This window comes from Cherax quadricarinatus, chromosome 69 (genome assembly GCF_038502225.1).
Source record: "Cherax quadricarinatus isolate ZL_2023a chromosome 69, ASM3850222v1, whole genome shotgun sequence".
NCBI lineage: Eukaryota > Metazoa > Arthropoda > Malacostraca > Decapoda > Parastacidae > Cherax > Cherax quadricarinatus.
Genome location: NC_091360.1, coordinates 14,100,319 through 14,122,818, shown reverse-complemented (window position 1 = coordinate 14,122,818; position 22,500 = coordinate 14,100,319).

Sequence of the window (22,500 nt, the reverse complement as noted above, 5' to 3'; positions counted from 1 at the left end):
TGAGTGGTATACCCTCAGACATGTAAGAGATATGTACTCAGCCGCTGGAGTGGCATATCCTCAAGTATGTGAGTGGCATCTTCAAGTATGTGATTGGTATCCTCAAGTATGTGAGTGGTATCCTCAAGTATGTGAGTGATATCCTCAAGTATGTGAGTGGTATCCTCAAGTATGTGAGTGATATCCTCAAGTACGTGAGTGGTATCCTCAAGTATGTGAGTGGTATCCTCAAGTATGTGAGTGGTATCCTCAAGTATGTGAGTGGTATCCTCAAGTATGTGAGTGGCATCTTCAAGTATGTGATTGGTATCCTCAAGTATGTGAGTGGTATCCTCAAGTATGTGAGTGGCATCCTCAAGTATGTGAGTGGCATCTTCAAGTATGTGAGTGGCATCCTCAAGTATGTGAGTGCCATCTTCAAGTATGTGAGTGATATCCTCAAGTATGTGAGTGGCATCCTCAAGTATGTGAGTGATATCCTCAAGTATGCGAGTGGTATCCTCAAGCATATGAATGGTATCCTCAAGTATGTGAGTGGTATCCTCAAGTATGTGAATGGTATCCTCAAGTATGTGAGTAGTATCCTCAAATATGTAAGTGGTATCCTCACGTATGTGAGTGGTATCCTCACGTATGTGAGTGGTATCCTCACGTATGTGAGTGGAATCCTCACGTATGTAAGTGGTATCCTCACGTATGTGAGTGGTATCCTAACGTATGTAAGTGGTATCCTCACGTATGTGAATGGTATCCTCACGTATGAGAGTGGTATCCTCAAGTATGTAAGTGGTATCCTCAAGTATGTGAGTGATATCCTCAAGTATGTGAGGGGTATCCTCAAGTATGTGAATGGTATCCTCAAGTATGTGAGTAGTATCCTCAAGTATGTGAGTAGTATCCTCATATATGTAGGTGGTATCCCCACGTATGTGAGTAGTATCCTCAAGAATGTAAGTGGCATCCTCAAGTATGTGAGTGGTATCCTCAAGTATGTGAGTGGTATCCTCAAGTATGTGAGTGGTATCCTCAAGCTTATGAGTGGTATCCGCAAGTATGTGAGTGGTATCCTCAAGTATGTGAGTGGTATCCGCAAGTATGTAAGTGGTATCCTCAAGTATGTCATTGGTATCCTCAAGTATGTGAGTGGTATCCTCACGTATGTGATTGGTATCCTCAAATATGTGAGTCGTATCCTCAAGTTTGTGAGTGGTATCCGCAAGTATGTGGATGGTATCCGCAAGTATGTGAGTGGTATCCTCATGTGAGTGGTGTCCTCAAGTATGTGTTTGGTATGCTCAAGAATGTGAGTGGTATCCTCAAGAATGTGAGTGGTATCCTCAAGTATGTGAGTGGTATCCTCAAGTATGTGAATGGTATCCTCAAGTATGTGAGTAGTATCCTCAAGTATGTGAGTAGTATCCTCATATATGTAGGTGGTATCCCCACGTATGTGAGTGGTATCCTCAAGAATGTAAGTGGCATCCTCAAGTATGTGAGTGGTATCCTCAAGTATGTGAGTGGTATCCTCAAGTATGTGAGTGGTATCCTCAAGCTTGTGAGTGGTATCCGCAAGTATGTGAGTGGTATCCTCAAGTATGTGAGTGGTATCCGCAAGTATGTAAGTGGTATCCTCAAGTATGTCATTATTATCCTCAAGTATGTGAGTGGTATCCTCAAGTATGTCTTTGGTATCCTCAAGTATGTGATTGGTATCCTCAAATATGTGAGTGGTATCCTCAAGTATGTGAGTGGCATCCGCAAGTATGTGGATGGTACCCGCAAGTATGTGAGTGGTATCCTCATGTGAGTGGTGTCCTCAAGTATGTGTTTGGTATCCTCAAGAATGTGAGTGATATCCTCAAGAATGTGAGTGGTATCCTCAAGTATGTGAGTGGTATCCTCAAGTATGTGAATGGTATCCTCAAGTATGTGAGTAGTATCCTCAGGTATGTGAGTAGTATCCTCATATATGTAGGTGGTATCCCCACGTATGTGAGTGGTATCCTCAAGAATGTAAGTGGCATCCTCAAGTATGTGAGTGGTATCCTCAAGTATGTGAGTGGTATCCTCAAGTATGTGAGTGGTATCCTCAAGTATGTCATTGGTATCCTCAAGTATGTGAGTGGTATCCTCAAGTATGTGACTGGTATCCTCAAGTATGTGATTGGTATACTCAAATATGTGAGCGGTATCCTCAAGTATGTGAGTGGTATCCGCAAGTATGTGGATGGTATCCGCAAGTATGTGAGTGGTATCCACATGTGAGTGGTGTCCTCAAGTATGTGTTTGGTATCCTCAAGAATGTGAGTGGTATCATCAAGAATGTGAGTGGTATCCTCAAGTATATGACTGGTATCCTCAAGTATGTGATTGGTATACTCAAATATGTGAGCGGTATCCTCAAGTATGTGAGTGGTATCCGCAAGTATGTGGATGGTATCCGCAAGTATGTGAGTGGTATCCACATGTGAGTGGTGTCCTCAAGTATGTGTTTGGTATCCTCAAGAATGTGAGTGGTATCATCAAGAATGTGAGTGGTATCCTCAAGTATGTGACTGGTATCCTCAAGTATGTGATTGGTATACTCAAATATGTGAGCGGTATCCTCAAGTATGTGAGTGGTATCCGCAAGTATGTGGATGGTATCCGCAAGTATGTGAGTGGTATCCACATGTGAGTGGTGTCCTCAAGAATGTGAGTGGTATCATCAAGAATGTGAGTGGTATCCTCAAGTATAAAAGTGGTATCCTCATGTATGCGTGTGGTACCCGTAAGTATGTGAGTGGTATACACATGTGAGTGGTATCCACAAGTATGTGAGGGGTATCCTCAAGTATGTGAGTGGTATCCTCAAGTATGTGTGTGGTATCCCCAAGAATGTGAACGGTATTCTCAAGAATGTAACTGGTATCCTCAACTATGTGTGTGGTGTCCGCAAGTATATGAGTGGTATCCTCATGTGAGTGGTATCCTCAAGTATGTGTGTGGTATCCTCAAGAATGTGAGTGGTATCTTCAAGTATGTGAGTGGTATCCTCAAGAATGTGATTAGTATCCTCAAGTATGTGAATGGTATCCTCAAGTATGTGAGTAATATTCTCAAGAATGTGAGAGGTATCCTCAAGAATGTGGGTGCCATCCTCAAGTATGTGTGTGGTATCCCCAAGAATGTGAACGGTATTCTCAAGAATGTAAGTGGTATCCCCAAGTATGTGTGTGGTATCCGCAAGTATGTAAGTGGTATCTTCATGTGAGTGGTATCCTCAAGTATGTGTATGGTGTCCTCAAGAATGTGAGTTGTATCCTTAAGTATGTGAGTGGTATCCTCAAGAACGTGAGTGGTATCCTCAATTATGTGAGTGGTATCCTCAAGTATGTGAGTGGTATTCTCAAGCATGTGAGAGGTATCCTCAAGTATGTGAGTGGTATGTCCTTAAGTATAAGAGTGGTATATCCTCAAGTATGAGAGTGGTATATCCACAAGTATGAGAGTGGTATATCCTAGGACATATATACCTTGAAAGGCACAATATTACTGATAACTGTGCAGATCAATAATGGCATTCAGAATGTAAAACCCGCCTATGACCTTTCAATGCTTAATCACAAAAGTTAGAAAAAGACTGTTGGCTTGAAAGCAAATTTGTCATATCTTACCCAAGTCAGTGATACTTGGGGACCAAGGAAATTTTATCAAAAAATTTTAAAATCTAGAAATGACATTAATTAAAACTGGAGAGGTAAAAGTAATCTTCCTTACCCATGTCAGTGGTCAGGAAGAGTATTTCTAATAACAGTTAAAGCAGAGGTTATAAGCATCACTTAGGTCTTGATACGTTTTATTGACATTGCTGTATTTTACACAGGTTTCTGCCCCCCCCCCCAAATCACATGATGCTTATTCCTTAACTTCATTAGTAAGCCTAAAACGTCATCTTGTTTGGGATGAGATTTGTTAGTGGGATTTTGCACATTTCAATGGTTTGCTGTCTTTGGTTCCAATGCCATAGACCCAGATTTTAATGCATTCTTTATTGTACAAAGACATGTAAGTAAAATTGGTATATTTGTTGTGGTTCTTCACCAGTCAGCAGAGGAGTTGCTGCATCCTGTATTATTTTACTCTGTGAAACAGAAGAATGAGAAAAACCACAACAGCAATAAGGAAGAGGTTCTGGTCTTGCTCGGATATTAACACTCAAACATTTCTCGGTATATCTAGATACTTCGCTTCATACAATTTTAATCCATTCATATCCTTACCCTCTCACATTCAGACACTATGCTGAAGAAACATACTCATATACGTTCAGTGTGATGAGCTCTGAGTAATCATCCACTCACTGTCGTAATTCATCACGTATTGATTACATCTAACATAACAGCAGGCCCATTGTCCAGGTCCCAAGCGACTGACCATAATTAAACCAAAATTTTAATAAATGATGTTGCATTAAAAATATATATCGATGCCACTGACATATTACAAACATTAACTATCTAACGGTTATACTATTCTATTCATATATATATATATATATATATATATATATATATATATATATATATATATATATATATATATATATATATATATATATATATATATATATATATATATATATATATTTTAATTCTGCAGAACAATTTTAATTTTAAAGAAAGTGTTAGAAGGTCCTGGTAAATTTTAAATTTGGGAAAGTTGTCCATCTTCCTTATTCCAGGATACTGATATGCATGTGTTCTGGAATTCGGTTTACATTTGTAGGTAACCAAACGAGAGTATTTATCAGGATACCTCAAATGTGATAATCCCTGCTGATCACATACCATATCTCTGAAACTATGTCTTGAATTCATTTTTAGGATGGGTCCTTTAAGTATAAAAGAGGAAGGATGCTCCAGCTGATACACAAATAATATTTCCACGTACGTGGGTTTGGTTGTAGCTCCAGCTACAACTACAACTATATAACGAATGTCATTCTTAGTATGATTCTTGGTGAATTGTTTGCATTAATTTAAAGTTATAATGCTTCTTGTGACAACCATATTTTCCTGTAAGGGAAGGCGCAGTGACATGTGGTACGCAGAACCTACCTGGATGGGGCGCCTGCAGGTAGCAGTCCCATTATTCAACAAGAATCTGACTGCAGTGGAGGTAGAGTGACTCTCTTTATATTTCTGAAACACGACACGCCGGCGCAATAGGAGTCAATATTAGTGCATTACCTAAATTTTGCAGGCCAAATTTGAGGCTGGCTTTCACACTTGGACCACAACGATGAGAGAAGTGAAGTAATACCTGGTTTTTTACACACAGGGTTAAAAGATTTTTTATTTTTTTATTGTAAGAAATTGGTAAGATGCAAATTTTTTCTTAGTTAAATATTACAAAAAAAAGATGAGTTTTTAAGGTGCATCCTATGCAACAGGATTATGTGTCAGGACATTTTAATGTTCAGTAGATTATGAGGCATATGTTACAGTATGTTTTAGCCTGGTACACTACTAGTTAGGATTTTAAATATTCTGACTCTACATCATCTTCTTGGAAGGGGGAGAGATGCAAGAGAACATCCGGCCATCATATCCCGATTGTAACAAGAAACCTGAGCTATGGACCAGCTTATAATATTTTAATATACGATATTTCGATACCTCAGCTTGCTGATGGAAATATGAGGTGCTGCTGTCTGTCTCTGATTGTTACGTTTATGCTATATCTATATATAAATAAATGGAAATTCATAAATATAACCATTGCAAAAACGCAACAGCCACAGTCAGACAGCAACAGCTGTATATTCATATATTAAAGATGGTCCATGTTCTTACGTAAACAAACTTTTACTGAGTATCTATAAAGTGGTTAGAATTTCCAAAGCATCTTTGTTTTGAAGTTATGAGGAATTCATATCATATCCTTGCCTGGCCAAGAGATATTCGTGTGTGAAGCAAGGCGCCTTGCCTGGCCAAGAGATATTCCTGTGTGAAGCAAGGCGCCTTGCCTGGCCAAGAGATATTCGTGTGTGAAGCAAGGCGCCTTGCCTGGCCAAGAGATATTCCTGTGTGAAGCAAGGCGCCAGGTAGATCCCAGAATGAATTGATAAATGAATAATCAGTGTGATTTGAATTTCAAGTGCTTAAATTTGTAATTATTAAATAACCAAGGATGAAGTCATTGGATATATTTTCCTACAAGCTCGTCAAGTTATATTTTAGACATTCACTTAGGGAATAATAAGGCAGAAAATCAAAATAAGTTTGTTGGGATTAATTTTGCTATAATTAGAATACTATTAATAATACCTGTTGTACTGTTTTCCTAAACCGGAATTAAAAACAAATTTTTCTTAAACATTTATTCATTTGCTATAAACTTTACGGATTAATATTTTATTTTTAAATCATATCTTAATTTTAAACCGTAGCTTATTTTTAAACCATAACACAATTATGATCACTATTATTAGTAACAAATCTTCTTATACAACGAATTAGAGACAACATGTTACCTTGACTATTGAAAGAAGTGAAAGTATTGTGTGACCTTAAAACATAGATGAAAGAGGACGATACAGAATAACAGGAACCTTAAATGTGGTACCGATAAACTCGCAGAAGGCAAAAGGCACTAAATTATAGGTTTATACAAACAATATGTATTATTCTGGCTTATTTGCTGTAAAGTATAATATGGAAAATACTGGTAGAACACAGAACAGAGATTTTATGCACAATAACATAAAGAATTTAAAAAATGTCAGCTCTTCCTCACGGAAATACCAGTCTTCAAACAGGATAGTAGTACTTTTTAAACAGGAAAGACAAATATAGGTCGACTGAATTTCTGTGAATGGCATTAAAGCTTCGACCACAGTAGCTTACCAGACACTGATTCACATATTAGAGGCACAAAGACAGACACAAATTAAATATTTTCAGTGGATTAAGCCCCCTGATGGCAAATTCTTTACATACCCATGAGAGAGATTATGGTCTTTACAGTCATAACTATTCAGGATGACCATAGCAAGTTGGGACTAAAAAATTATACCCATTAACTTGTTACCACTTGCATGAAAGTTAACTGCCAGTGAAGCTGCGGACCCCAGGTGAGCAACATCTTTCTTTGATGAGAGGACAGAGGTCAAACGGTGTTTCACTGATGTCTCCTCTGAGTCAATCAGTTAGTCTTGCATTGCTGTCCTCTGTCTGGTGGGGTAATATGTTCAAGTATAACCAAGTGAGCATCAATATACTGGCACCATTTTGATACTGTGGCTGTCATTTAACACTATCGTGTACCTTCAAATAGTTCGTAAATCGTTTTCTTAGTAAACGAGTAAGTCTCTGCTTGCTGTGCTCAACTGTAGATTGGGAATAAATAGATGAAGGTAATTAGTAGTAGACGATAGCTCAGAGCGGCTCGTCCTCCCCTGAATGGGAGCTCACAGAATTTTTTTTTGTTTTCAAAATATTTACGATGTCTTCGTGTCTTGCATGGTATGACTCATCTCAGGGTTGCATAACTCAGAGTGACATATCCATATCCCCGATAGGACGCTTCCCCCTAAAAAATTTTTGAAAATTTTTTCAAAACTTTTCAGTTTTCAATTTGTTTTTTTCAAAATTTGGGGCTTTCATGCTATGGCGTATCTTAGAGTTGCATAGATTTTCCTGCTCAGAGTTGCGATGATCACTTCTGCTCAGTCTGGCATATCTCATTAGTCCCTCGCCATTGTGTAGCTCCATTTCCTTGGATCAGTAGGAGCAAGATTTTTGTGTCATATACGTAGTGAGTTTTCATAGAAAGTTAATGAAATTGTGAGATTGATGTCCCTAGAGTTTCAGATTCTCTTGGACATTTTAGACCTTATCTCCTAGTACAGTAAGAACCATTACTGAATCACCAGGCACAGCTCTTGGCCCCGAAGGTAATCTCCACACCCCTTATGTGCTATTAGACAAGCTCCAGACCACTTATGTGGTATTAGGAAGCTACAGCTCCTGGGTCCACCATTTTAGAGGTATTGTAGCACTTGGGTCTGAGACATCTCTAGATCCCCCAAAGTAATAAGTTACAGCTGTTATTCTCACAGGTAACAAAGATACAAGCATAGCAGTGTTATGGTGTATATAAGCAATCGGCTGTAAGTTTTATTTGTGATAAATGATTTTCAAAACCGACAAGTTGAAGACTGAGAAACTTATGTAACATATGGGAATCTTTGTTAAAGAAACGTTTCGCTACACAGTGGCTTCATCAGTCCAGTACAGAACAGAAAGGTGTAAGGAGAGAAGGAGTTTGAGGTAATCAGTCCCTTAACCTGGAGTCGATATGTTCAGTCCATCAATCTTGTAGAAAGTACAGCATATAGCCGGAGAAGTGGCTTATATACTGTAGTTAGGTGAGTGGAAGAAGGGGGAGGCGGCATCACAGTGGTACCATTCACTAGTGTAAGTAGGTCTTCGTACAAAGGTTAGAATAGTATTGAAAAATTCCTTGTGTCAAGATCCCATGATAATGCAGTGTCTGACAGATGTGATAAATGGTTTTCAAAACCAACAAGTTGAAGATTGAGACACTCATGCAACATGTGGAAATTTTTATTGAGGGAACGTCGATGTGTTGAGCCCATGTCTTCATGGACTGAAAACATCGACTCGAGGCTGTAGGACTGATTACCACAAACTCCTCCTCTCATTATACCCTTCTGCTCTGTATTAGACTGATGAAGCCACTGTGTGGCAAACGTTTCCTTAATAATTTTTTCCAAATGTTTCATAAGTGTCTCAATCTTCAACTTGTCGGTTTTGAAAGTCATTTATCACATGTGTCAGGCACTGCATCATCATGGGAATTTAATACAAGGAATTCTTCGATACTTGTCCAAGCTATTATAATAGGACTGTTCCACTAACTCTCATTATGTCGTCTAGACAGCTAACAATATCCTCCATCCCAGCAAAAGGAAAACATACCCTCTGCCTCCTCTTCCTATCTCTAAGACAAAAAGCTCTCTCCATAAACATAACCTGACTGTCCCTAACTAAAACTATGTTCTTACGTTCACTGGCAGAGTTCGTCGTGATGTTCTCGACTATCTTCATTTTTTGGGGGTTATCCATGGTAAACAACATATGTTGTTGCTGTGTATGTTAATAATCTATGTAACTGTATTTGTGTGTGTATGTGTGTTTGTATATACCCCTGATTCTAGTTCCATTCATTATTACTGTATAATGGATAAAATAAGGAGTCTATGGAAAATAAGTCTCTTTCATTCTTTTGGGTTATCCTAGAAAAAATTAGCAGATTGTGTGGTTAGGGAGAGAGAGAGAGAGAGAGAGAGAGAGTGTGTGTGTGTGTGCGTGTGTGTACTCACCTAATTGTGCTCACCTAATTGTGGCTGCAGGGGTCGAGACTCAGCTCCTGGCCCCGCCTCTTCACTGATCGCTACTAGGTCCTCTCCCTCTCTGCTTCCTGAGCTTTGTCATACCTCTTCTTAAAACTATGTATGGTTCCTGCCTCCACTACTTCACATGCTAGGCTATTCCACTTCCTGACGACTCTATGACTGAAGAAATACTTCCTAACGTCCCTGTGACTCGTCTGAGTCTTCAGCTTCCAATTGTAGCCCCTTGTTTCTGTGTCCCCTCTCTGGAACATCCTGTCTCTGTCCACCTTGTCTATTCCCCGCAGTATCTTGTATGTCGTTATCATGTCTCCCCTGACCCTTCTGTCCTCCAGTGTCGTCAGTCCGATTTCCCGCAACCTTTCCTAGTACGACATTCCCCTGAGCTCTGGAACTAGCCTTGTTGCAAACCTTTGTACTTTCTCTAATTTCTTGACGTGCTTGACCAGGTGTGGGTTCCAGACTGGTGTTGCATACTCCAGTATGGGCCTGACATACACAGTGTATAGTGTCTTGAACGATTCCTTATTAAGGTATCGGAACGCTATTCTCAGGTTTGCCAGGCGCCCGTATGCTGCAGCAGTTATTTGGTTGATGTGTGCCTCCGGTGATGTGCTCGGTGTTATGGTCACCCCAAGATCTTTCTCCCTGAGTGAGGTCTGTAGTCTTTGTCCACCTAGCCTATACTCTGTCTGCGGTCTTCTTTGCTCCTCCCCAATCTTCATGACTTTGCATTTGTGTGTGTGTGTTTGTGTGTGTGTGTGTGTGTGTGTGTGTGTGTGTGTGTGTGTGTGTGTGTGTGTGTGTGTGTGTGTGTGTGTGTGTGTGTGTGTGTGTGTGTGTGTGTGTGTGTGTGTGTGTGTGTGTGTGTGTGTGTGTGTGTGTCTGTATATGCGTGTGTGTGTGTGTGTGTGTGTGTGTGTGTGTGTGTGTGTGTGTACTCACCTATTTGTACTCACCTATTTGTGGTTGCAGGGGTCGAGTCCTAGCTCCTGGCCCCGCCTCTTCACCGGTTGCTACTAGGCCCTCTCTCTCCCCGCTCCATGAGCTTTATCAAACCTTGTCTTAAAACTGTCTATGGTTCCTGCCTCCACTACGTCATTTTCTAGGCTATTCCACTGCCTTACAACTCTATGACTGAAGAAATACTTCCTACTATCTCTCTGACTCATTTGTGTCTTCAACTTCCAATTGTGGCCTCTTGTTTCTGTGTCCCCTCCCTGGAACATCCTGTCCTTGTCCACCTTGTCTATTCCACGCAGTATTTTATATGTCGTTATCATGTCTCCCCTGACCCTCCTGTCCTCCAGTGTCGTCAGGCCGATTTCCCTTAATCTTTCTTCATAGGACATTCCCCTTAGCTCTGGAACTAACCTTGTCGCAAACCTTTGCACTTTCTCTAGTTTCTTGACCTGCTTTATCAAGTGCGGGTTCCAAACAGGTGCTGCATACTCCAGTATGGGCCTGACATACACGGTGTACAGTGTCTTGAATGATTCCTTACTAAGGTATCGGAATGCTGTTCTCAGGTTTGCCAGGCGCCCATATGCTGCAGCAGTTATCTGATTGATGTGTGCTTCCGGAGACATGCTCGGTGTTATACTCACCCCAAGATCTTTCTCCTTGAGTGAGGTTTGCAGTCTTTGGCCACCTAGCCTATACTCTGTCTGTGGTCTTCTATGCCCTTCCCCTATCTTCATGACTTTGCATTTGGCAGGATTAAATTCGAGAAGCCATTTGCTGGACCAGGTGTCCAGTCTGTCCAGGTCTCTTTGAAGTCCTGCCTGGTCCTCATCAGATTTAATTCTCCTCATTAACTTCACATCATCTGCAAACAGGGACACTTCTGAGTCTAACTCTTCCGTCATGTCGTTCACATATACCAAAAATAGCACTGGTCCTAGGACCGACCCCTGTGGGACCCCGCTCGTCACAGGTGCCCACTGTGATACATCATTACGTACCATGAGTCGTTGTTGCCTCCCTGTCAGGTATTCTCTGATCCATTGCAGTGCCCTTCCTGTTATATGCGCCTGATGCTCTAGCTTCTGCACTAATCTCTTGTGAGGAACTGTGTCAAAGGCCTTCTTGCAGTCCAAGAAGATGCAATCAACCCACCCCTCTCTCTCTTGTCTTACTTTTGTTATTTTATCATAAAACTCCAGAAGGTTTGTGACACAGGATTTGCCTTCCGTGAATCCGTGCTGGTTGGCATTTATACTCCTGTTCCATTCCAGGTGCTCCACCACTCTCCTCCTGATAATCTTCTCCATAATTTTGCATACTATACACGTCAATGACACAGGTCTATAGTTTAGTGCCTCTTTTCTGTCTCCTTTTTTGAAAATGGGAACTACATTTGCCGTCTTCCATACCTCAGGTAGTTGCCCAGTTTCCAGGGATGTGTTGAAGATTGTGGTAAGTGGCACGCACAACATATCTGCTCCCTCTCTAAGGACCCACGGAGAGATGTTGTCCGGTCCCATTGCCTTTGAGGTATCGATGTCCCTTATCAGTTTCTTCACCTCCTCCTCATCTGTATGTATGTCGTCCAACACTTGTTGGTGTATTCCTTGCTGGTGTCCCCATCTGGTCTGTCCCCCCAGAGTCCTTCCTGTCTCTACTGTAAATACTTCCTTAAATCTCGTGTTGAGCTCCTCACATACCTCTTGATCGTTTCTTGTGAGTTCTCCACCTTCTTTCCTCAGCCTTATCACCTGGTCCTTGACTGTTGTCTTCCTCCTAATGTGGCTATACAGCAGTTTCGGGTCAGATTTGACTTTCGATGCTATGTCGTTTTCATACTGTCGCTGGGCCTCCCTCCTTATCTGCGCATACTCGTTTCTGGCTCTTCTACTAATCTCCTTGTTTTCCTGGGTCCTATGCCTCCTGTACCTTTTCCATTCTCTGTTGCACTTAGTTTTTGCCTCCCTACACCTTCGGGTAAACCAAGGACTCGTTTTGGTCTTCCTATTATTTCTGTTTCCCTTGGGAACAAAACTTTCCTCTGCCTCCTTGCACTTTGTTGCCACATATTCCATCATCTCGTTTACTGATTTTCCTACCATTTCTCTGTCCCACTGAACCTCCTGCAGGAAGTTTCTCATACCTGTGTAGTCCCCCCTTTTATAGTTTGGCCTGTCCCCTTCAGTTCCTGTTACCTTCTCCACTTGTAACTCTACTATATAGTCAAAACTCAGAACCACATGATCGCTAGCTCCAAGGGGCCTCTCGTAAGTGATGTCCTCAATGTCTGAACTGCTCAGGGTGAACACAAGATCCAGTCTTGCTGGCTCATCCTCCCCTCTCTCTCTGGTTGTGTCCCTGACATGTTGATGCATGAGGTTTTCAAGTACCACATCCATCATCTTGGCTCTCCATGTTTCGGGACCTCCATGTGGTTCCAGGTTTTCCCAGTCGATCTCCCTGTGGTTGAAATCGCCCATTACCAGTAACTTTGCTCTGCTCGAGTGAGCTCTTCTTGCCACCTCAGCCAGTGTGTCCACCATCACCCTGTTGTTTTCTTCGTACTCCTCTCTTGGCCTCCTGCAGTTCTGTGGTGGGTTATACATCACTCCAATGACTACTTTATGTTCTCCGGACTGAATTGTACCTGCAATGTAGTCTCTTTCTCCAATCATGTCCATGCCTTCCATTTCCTCAAATCCCCATCGGTGTTTTATGAGCAGTGCAACCCCTCCTTCCCCTCTACTCCTTCTATCTTTCCTCAGGATCTGATATCCTGTTGGGAAGATTGTGTCTGTTATTGTCTCAGCGAGTTTTGTTTCTGTGACTGCTATGATGTCTGGGGATTTTTCACTGATTCTTTCATTCCACTCCTCATGTTTATTCGTTATTCCATCCGCGTTTGTGTACCAAACCTTTAGTTTCTTTTCTATCATTGTGGTCATGCAAGAATATTGGGGTTGGGGGAGCGAGAGCCTTGGTGGGGGCCTATATGGGGTGTGTGTGTGTGTGTGTGTGTGTATGTGTGTGTGTGTGTGTGTATGTGTGTGTGTGTGTGTGTGTGTGTGTGTGTGTGTATGTGTGTGTGTGTGTGTGTGTAGGGAAAAAATAACAATTACTTTCTCTCATCAGGAGCATTTACTCTTATTAACAAATGAAGTGTCATAGCCAATTAAAGTAGGTTCGTCTCCTGGTGGGCTCAGGTGTAGTCAGTTTACGTATCTTGTGAGGCAATAAGCATCGTCTCTTGAGAAATGTCGATTGTAAGAGAAAGAAGGTTACTAGTCTCACCACAAGTGAAGATGCATTCTTGCGGTGGACCCTTAACAAACGTGTCATCATTGCCAATTATTAAGGCAGCTCCGTCTCTTGCCAGGTATGCTTCTTGTGTGTCTTCTGCTAGGTGTGTTTCTTGTGCGTCTCCTGCCAGGTGTGCTTCTCGTGCGTCTCCTGGCAGGTGTGCTTCTTGTGCGTCTCCTGGCAGGTGTGCTTCTTGTGCGTCTCCTGGCAGGTGTGCTTCTTGTGCGTCTCCTTCCAGGTGTGCTTCTTGTGCGTCTCCTGTCAGGTGTGCTTCTTGTGCGTCTCCTGCCAGGTGTGCTTCTTGTGCGTCTCCTGGCAGGTGTGCTTCTTGTGCGTCTCCAGCCAGGTGTGCTTCTTGTGCGTCTCCAGCCAGGTGTGCTTCTTGTGCGTCTCCTGCCAGGTGTGCTTCTTGTGCGTCTCCAGCCAGGTGTGCTTCTTGTGCGTCTCCTGCCAGGTGTGCTTCTTGTGCGTCTCCAGCCAGGTGTGCTTCTTGTGCGTCTCCAGCCAGGTGTGCTTCTTGTGCGTCTCCTGCCAGGTGTGCTTCTTGTGCGTCTCCTGTCAGGTGTGCTTCTTGTGCGTCTCCTGCCAGGTGTGCTTCTTGTGCGTCTCCTGCCAGGTGTGCTTCGTGTGCGTCTCCAGCCAGGTGTGCTTCTTGTGCGTCTCCTGCCAGGTGTGCTTCTTGTGCGTCTCCTGCCAGGTGTGCTTCTTGTGCGTCTCCAGCCAGGTGTGCTTCTTGTGCGTCTCCAGCCAGGTGTGCTTCTTGTGCGTCTCCAGCCAGGTGTGCTTCTTGTGCGTCTCCTGCCAGGTGTGTGTGAAGGCTTACTCAGCCCTGTAACAACTTCAGACAGTATTACCAAGGCTGGCTCCTCCTCAGGAAAATTAATGAATTGAAAAAGAAATAATAATTTACAAAGATAAACACTTTATTATTTATTAATGCAAAGATAAAACATTAAAAAAAGAAGGTGTATCCTACTTGAAAGAAAAATGAAAAATGAAATGGAAAAATGACATTTGAATTCAACGCTAATATATACAGTGATACTGGGGTGTCTGGTTGAGGTTGACACCGTCTTGAGGTTGACACCTGCCAGGTGTGCTTCTTGTGCACCTCTTGCCAGATGTGCTTCTTCTGCACCTCCTTCCAGGTGTGCTGTTGAGTAATAGTTTACCAGCTAAGGTTAAAGATTAAATATAGGGAGTACTTAGTTGATAAGACAGCTCATCGCCTGCACAGCCGCCCCTGCAGGCGAGGTCTTGAGAAGCTGTTGAAGTCATTTCTCAACGGGCTGTAAATAAGTATATTATGTTAATAATAATTTACCCCTAGGGGGTGTTATGTCAGCATATTTCGTTCACTGATTGCTGACGAACTCACTTGTGTGGATTCAAAAGTCCACACCTCACTGCCGACTATAGGCTAATTACAAACTCCTTGCGACACAAGAACTGCGCAGTCCTCCATAATACAAGAAATCTGCAACCCACCTTGCTCTTGTAGCATGAGCTATGGTGTTCTTTACACCCTTGACAGGTATCGGTGACTTGATAGAAACTGAAGTGTCCTTGGATGTCCACGTCTTCAATAGTCTAGGAATACGCACACTGGTACACTATGTTCCACAAGATTTGTCTTTATTGTTCACAATCTTATCACTAAAGAAGCTGATCACACTTCTCTGTAAGTGTTTATCGTGTTTTGTGAGACACTTTGTTCACACTAGCACACGGATAAGTGTTCTTTGTTGGTTATCCTGGCGTCAGTGTGACTCCCAGTAGGGTGAGAAGTAATCTGACCACAGAGCCTCCTACGCCGCTCCATGCCCCTCGAACATAAAGGAAAAGCTGAGCTAGTACTTTTTGCTTCCTTTCCAAATTTTCTCTATGAAGCAAAGCAGAATGCTTCATTCTTGCTGTCTTAAGCATAGACAACAATGTCCACTATCTTTACTATGGTAATAAAGTGCGAGCAGGATTTTCCTTATTTGTCTTGCTAAGGTAAGAGATGAACTGTCTTTTATTAAACTACACTTTGCAACACTGGACTGCAAGAAGCGGCGGTCGCTAGACCACGTCACATACTCCTATTGCATCTGGGATCAATTACTTGCTGTAGCAGTAACTGATCCCAGATGCATGCCTCTTCTGAGAAGCCTGGGTCCCTCAGGGCTGAAAGGGGCTGAAAGGGGTTGAAGGGGGCTGATACCCCCCTCATGGAGAAAATTTCTCCATCAGAGTGGTCTTTTTTGGGTTTAGGAAGGAGAATAGCAGTAGCAGCTTTGAAGAGGGAAAGGAAGTATCCAGAGGCAAGGGAGCCATTGAGGAGGTTTGTGTAGAAAGTAATGATATAGTCAGGAAGGTGTTTTAGGATAATATGGTTTAGGCCAGAGGCACCAGGAGCCTTGGGAGGAAGATGTCTGAGGAGAGTTTTAATGTCTGTGTTGGTGAAAAGAGTGTCGAGTTCTTGGGAGGAGGTAAGAGAGTCCAGATGGATGTGGATATCTCGCGTTGTTTCTTGTGTGTGTGCAGTGTTCCAGTGTTCTATGTTCTGAATGTGTTGCATAACGTTAGGGTGGGGTGGGTGAGGGTGGAAGATGTTCTCCCAGATGTGTTTGAAGATGTTAGTAGCAGCCTGCGGGTCTGAGATGTGTGTTGTTGTGGGTGATGTGTTTGAATTTGTTGGTGGAAGTTGTGCCTCTGATTTTTTTTATAAAGTTCCAGAAGACTTTAGTGTTTTTAATATGTTGTTTGTCCGCTTGTTGTATGAGTTGTGATCAGCGATTGTTGTGGTCTTGGTCTAGGCTGTGTAAAATGTTGCTTCTAAGGTAAGTGAGATCTAATTGGACTTGATTAAATCTATGTGTGTTGTAGAGGAAGCGGTTGTGGTAGCAGATAATTAGTCTTCTTGTTCTGAGTGAGGGTTTGAAGGAATAACGAGTGGTGTGAGTTTTCTTTGGTACTGTGGTGTTCGCTGCTTGTGTAATGGTGTCCTGGATGAGATCAAGTTGAGTATCAATGTCAGAGATAGGCTTGTTGTTGTAGTCATAGGTAAGGTTAGTATTGTCTATGTGTTGTTTGAAAGCATCCTAGTCAGCGTTCTTGTAGGAGAAGGAAGGTGTGGCTGGGATGAGGATAGGGTTGGAGGAGATGTGTAAGATGACTGGGATGTGATCAGAGCCTGTAATAGGGCCAGGTGAGATGTAGTGTTGAAATAAAGAGCTGGCTCGGTTTGCCAGAATGATGTCTGGTTTGCCTTGGCCCGTGTGGTAGTAGGTGTTGAAGTCTGGGCCGAGATGAATTAGGTGTTTATGGTTTGTGAAGTTGAGTAATTGGTGACCAAGTTGGTTGTTACTGGTGTGATGAAAGGCGGTGTATTTGGCATTCATGTCAGCTAGTAGGTATGTTGGTGTGTTGGTGTAGTTGAAGACTAAGGAAAGGTCGTGTATGTTGAGAATAGTGCTTGGGCGAGCATAGGTGGTGAAAAAGATAAAGGGGCCAAGGTGGGTGTGTATTCTGACTGCAAGACAGTGTTAGTGAATAAAAGGGATTGGGAGAAATTCGTGTTTTATGTTGGATTTGACAAGGATGGCAACCCCATCGTGGGGATCGTAGGGGGACTGTAGTGCAGTATAACCATAATGGCGGATACGTTGAGGGACTTTGAGGCAGGTACTGTTTAGCAAAACAATATCTGGCCTCTCTCCTTCAAGGAGCTCGGCCAGTAGGTGTCTAATAGTAAAGTAAGAACGTACGTTGAACTAAATCACTTTAAACATGATTTAATGGTTTCGTCATAGCAAAGTTAATGTCAGGGGAGGAGTTTGGATTAAAGCCCGTGATAGTGGTGCCATCAGTGGATGTGTGTTTGTAGGTGTTACGGACTCATTGCCTGGAGGGGGAGGAAGAGATGGATCTCTTTTTATGTTCTTTGGTCTGTCTGTCAGAAGTTGAGGCAGGTTTAGGTTTGAGTGGATTTTTTCTGGAGGAGGTGGAGTTGGACCTGGATGAAGTTTTGGTTGTGGTGAAGGAGTGGGCGAAGGTAGATGCAGAGGAAGTGGAAGCTTTGGTAGGGGATGAGGAAGTGGAAGCTTTGGTTGGGGATAAGGAAGTGGGTAAGGAAGTGGGGGTAGGGTTGGTCGTAGCAGCAGCAATAGGGTTGTTGGTGGGAGGGGTAGAAGTAGTGAAGAGGTGTATGGGAGGAGGAGAGCTGGTGGATGTAGGAAGTGGGGGTGTGGGAGAGGGGGAGGAGTTAGAGGTTGTAGGGGGCTTAGAAGAGAAGCAGGAAGGAGGGATAATTAAAGAGTGAAAATTCTTAGCAGACAAGATTAGGTTAAGGACATGTGAGTAGTCTGATTGGTAAGCTTGTGAGATTACCATCGCAGAGTGTGTGTACTCACCTAATTGTGCTCACCTAATTGTGGTTGCAGAGGTCGAGACTCAGCTCCTGGCCCCGCCTCTTCACTGATCACTACTAGGTCCTCTCTCTCTCTGCTCCCTGAGCTTTGTCATACCTCGTCTTAAAGCTATGTATGGTTCCTGCCTCCACTACATCACTTGCTAGGATACTCCGCTTCCTGACGACTCAATGACTGAAGAAATACTTCCTAACATCCCTGTGACCCGTCTGAGTATTCAGCTTCCAATTGTGACCTCTTGTTTCTGTGTCCCCCTCTGGACCATCCTGTCTCTGTCCACATCATCTATTCCACGCAGTATTTTGTATGTCGTTATTATGTCTCCCCTGACCCTCCTGTCCTCCAGTGTCGTCAGTCCGATTCCCCTCAACCTTTCTTCGTAGGTCATTCCCCTGAGCTCCGGAACTAGCCTTGTTGCAAACCTTTGCACTTTCTCTAATTTCTTGACGTGCTTGACCAGGTGTGGATTCCAAACTGGTGCTACGTACTCCAGTATGGGCCTGACATACACAGTGTGTAGAGTCTTGAACGATTCTTTACTGCGGTATCAGAATACTATTCTCAGGTTTGCCAGGCGCCCATATGCCGCAGCAGTTATCTGGTTAATGTGTGCTTCCAGCGACGTGCTCGATGTTATACTCACCCCAAGATCTTTCTCCTTGAGTGAGGTTTACAGTCTTTGGCCACCCAGCCTATACTCTGTCTGTGGTCTTCTTTGCCCTTCCCCGATCTTGATGACTTTGCATTTGGTGGGGTTAAATTCTAGAAGCCAGTTGCTGGACCATGCGTCCAGCCTGTCTGGGTCTCTTTGTAGACCTGTCTGATTAGCATCCGATTTAATTCTCCTCATTAGCTTCACATCATCAGCAAACGGACACTTTTGAGGCTATTCCTTCCGTCATGTCATTCATATGTGTGTGTGTGTGTGTGTGTTTGTGTGTGTGTGTGTGTGTGTGTGTGTGTGTGTGTGTGTGTGTGTGTGTATGTGTGTGTGTGTGTGTCTGTGTGTGAGAGTGGTGTTCACTCACGTGCATGTAAGGATGTGCGACTGCACTTGTACATGTGCATTTTTCTCAAATATATATTATTCTTTAGTTTTTCTCTTGTTTCTCTTTCTATTTATCAGAATTTTCAATTATTTTTCTGCATACACGAAAACTTCAGTCAACTGCAGATGATCATCACTGCCTGTTGGAGTTGCTCGCTGGATGCTGACGTACCTGCCCATCACTCCATCCATTCTAAAACAGTTAATACTCTTCTGGCTTACGTTGTATGGCCCTTGGTATGTAGCAATCAATGTGTAGGATGACAAGTTGCCACTCATCACAAGTACATTGCCAACACGAATCTGTAAAATATGAATTAAAAAAATTAAATGTATTTGCTTATGCATTTGCTGAAATTCGTAAGGCACAACAAAAGCTAACAAATTTATTCTGTTGAGACTGTTAAAGAAAGTGGCAGCCCATTGTACTGGGGATAAACTCCTGTCATGGATCGAGGTGTGGTTAACCAACGGGAAGCAGAGAGTGTGTATAAATGGGGTGAAATCTGAGTCGGGATTAGTAAGAAGCATATATATATATATATATATATATATATATATATATATATATATATATATATATATATATATATATATATATATATATATATATATATATATATATATATATATATATATATATATATATATATATATATATATATATATATATATATATCGTGCCGAATATGTAAAACTGGTCAATTAGCAAGAACTCATTTAAAATTAAGTCCTTTCTAAAATTTTCTCTTATACGCTTAAAGATATATTTTTTTCATTAATGTTAATGTAAAAATTCTTAATTTTGCTCCAAAAGAATCTTAGAAAACTTACCTAACCTTATTATGAAAAGAACAATTTATTTTAGCCTAACCCAACTAAATATATTTTAGATTTGTTTACAGTAATTTAATACTAAACAAACACAATGAAATATATTTTTTTTCGTTAGGTTCAGAATGATTTTGGCGAAATTATTGCGTACACAAATTTTCGCTTGTCCTATATGGAAAGATGAGCGTTGCTATTTAAGCCAAGATGGCAAGTTCTGCCTATTCGGCACGACATATATATACATATATATATATATATATATATATATATATATATATATATATATATATATATATATATATATATATATATATATATATATATATATATACATATGTTTGATCTCCTTAAAAGCAACTGTCAGATACCTTTGACAAATTAAACAAAGGAAATTTTTGCCTTCGTATTTCCAGGTCACTATCAGTAAACAGTGACCCCATTCAGAATGCAGAACTCGCCGGCAACGTTCCATAAGCTGATCCCTCAGGCTATATAAGGACCTGAAGGCACGACCACTTATCTGGTCGATATAGTAGTAGTTTCCGATATGTGGGACCAACATGCTTCCCGAGTTAAGGTTCTCTAAGAAGTTTAAGAGTTTCCAGTTAACTGTTAATTTGTATAAGTCATCCTTTGGCCAGTCTATTATTACTTTTTTAGGCCATGAAGTAATGATAAATTAGCCCCTAAATGTGCTAAAATTCTTGCCATTAAGAATTACCCCAGTACCTAATGATAAGAATCCTCCCAGTATTTCTTAGGGATGGTAGGTTTCGACATTATCACTCCCAGATCTTTCACATTACTTTTTCTCTCTAATGTATGGTTAGAATTTGTCGTATACCCAGATACAGTTTTAATTTCCTCTAGTTTTCCATATCTGAGTAGCTAAAATTTCTATTTATTGAACTACATATTGTTTTGAGTTGCCCATTTGAATATTTGGTCCGCTTGGAGTCTTGCGGTGTCTTCGTTGGAGGTCACTGTCATGACAATTCGGGTGTCACCCACAAAGGAAGACATGGAGCTATGGCTTACATCTCTATGTCAGATATGAGGATGAGGAATAGAATGGCAGCGAGTACTGTACCTTCTAGAACAGAGCCCCAGACTTTACTCTGTTTATTATTACTCTTTGTGTTCTATTTGTCAGGAAGTTGTAGATCCATCTACCAACTTTTCCTGTTATTGTTATTCCACATGCTGTAGAGGTTATTTAGATGCTGTGCACTGCAGATGTGCTCGGTATGATGCTCACCCCATAATCCTCTTCCTTGAATGAGTTTTGTAACCTTTGACCTCCTAGGCTGTACTCTGTCCGCAGTCTTTCATGTACTTTCCCAAACTTCATGACTGCACTTGTTGGGGTTAATCACGAGGAAATATTTTTTCGACCAGGTTTGCAACCTGTCCAGATCCCCTTGTAGTCTTACCTGATCTTCGTGTACTTGTATTTTCCTCATTAGTTTTACATCGTTTTCTAATAGAAGTATCTCTGAATCTATCCCCTTCGTCATTTATACAAGCGACAGCACCGGTCTTTGGACTAACCCTTGTAGGACACCGCTCGACACTGGTGTCCACCCTAATGCCTCGTTTGGTGCCAACACTCGTTTTTTCTTTCCTATGAGGCATTCCCTGACGAATTGCAGTGCCTTTCCTGATATTCCTGCCTGCTTCTCTAGTTTTTCACCTAGTCTATTGGATGGGTAGACTGCATCGAAGAAGAACCAGTCAATCCATCCTTCTATTCAGGATTTCCCATTTCTGAAGCCATGCTGGTTGTTATGAATGAGCCTCTTCCTTTCTAGGTGTTCCACCAAACTTCTGATAATCTTCTCCATGACTTTACATACTGTACATGTCTGCGACTCTAATCGCTGTCAGTGTGTGTGTGTTTGTTTGTTTGTGTGTGAGTGTGTGTGTGTGCATACTCAACTAATTGTGGTTGCAGGGGTCGAGACACAGCTCCTGGACCCGCCTCTTCACTGATCGCTACTAGGTCCTCTCTCTCTCTCTCTGCTTCCAGAGCTTTGTCATACCTCGTCTTAAAGCTAGGCATGGTTCCTACCTCCACTACATCACTTGTTAGGCTATTCCACTTCCTGACGACTCTATGACTGAAGAAATACCTCCTAACATCCCTATGACTTGTCTGAGTTTTCAGCTTCCAGATTTGACCCCTTGTTTCTGTGTCCCCTTTCCGGAACAACCTGTCTCTGTCTACCTTATCTATTCCACGCAGTATCTTGTATGTCGTTATCATGTCTCCCCTGACCTGCCTGTCCTCCAATGTCGTCAGTCCGATTTCCCTCAACCTTTCTTCGTAGGACATACCCCTGAGCTCAGGAACTAGCCTTGTTGCAAACCTTTGTACTTTTTCTAATTTCTTGACGTGTTTGCCCAGGTGTGGGTTCCAAACTGGAGCTGCATGTTCCAGTATGGGCCTGATGTACACAGTGTATAGTGTCTTGAACGATTCCTTACTAAGGTATCGGAACACTATTCTCAGGTTT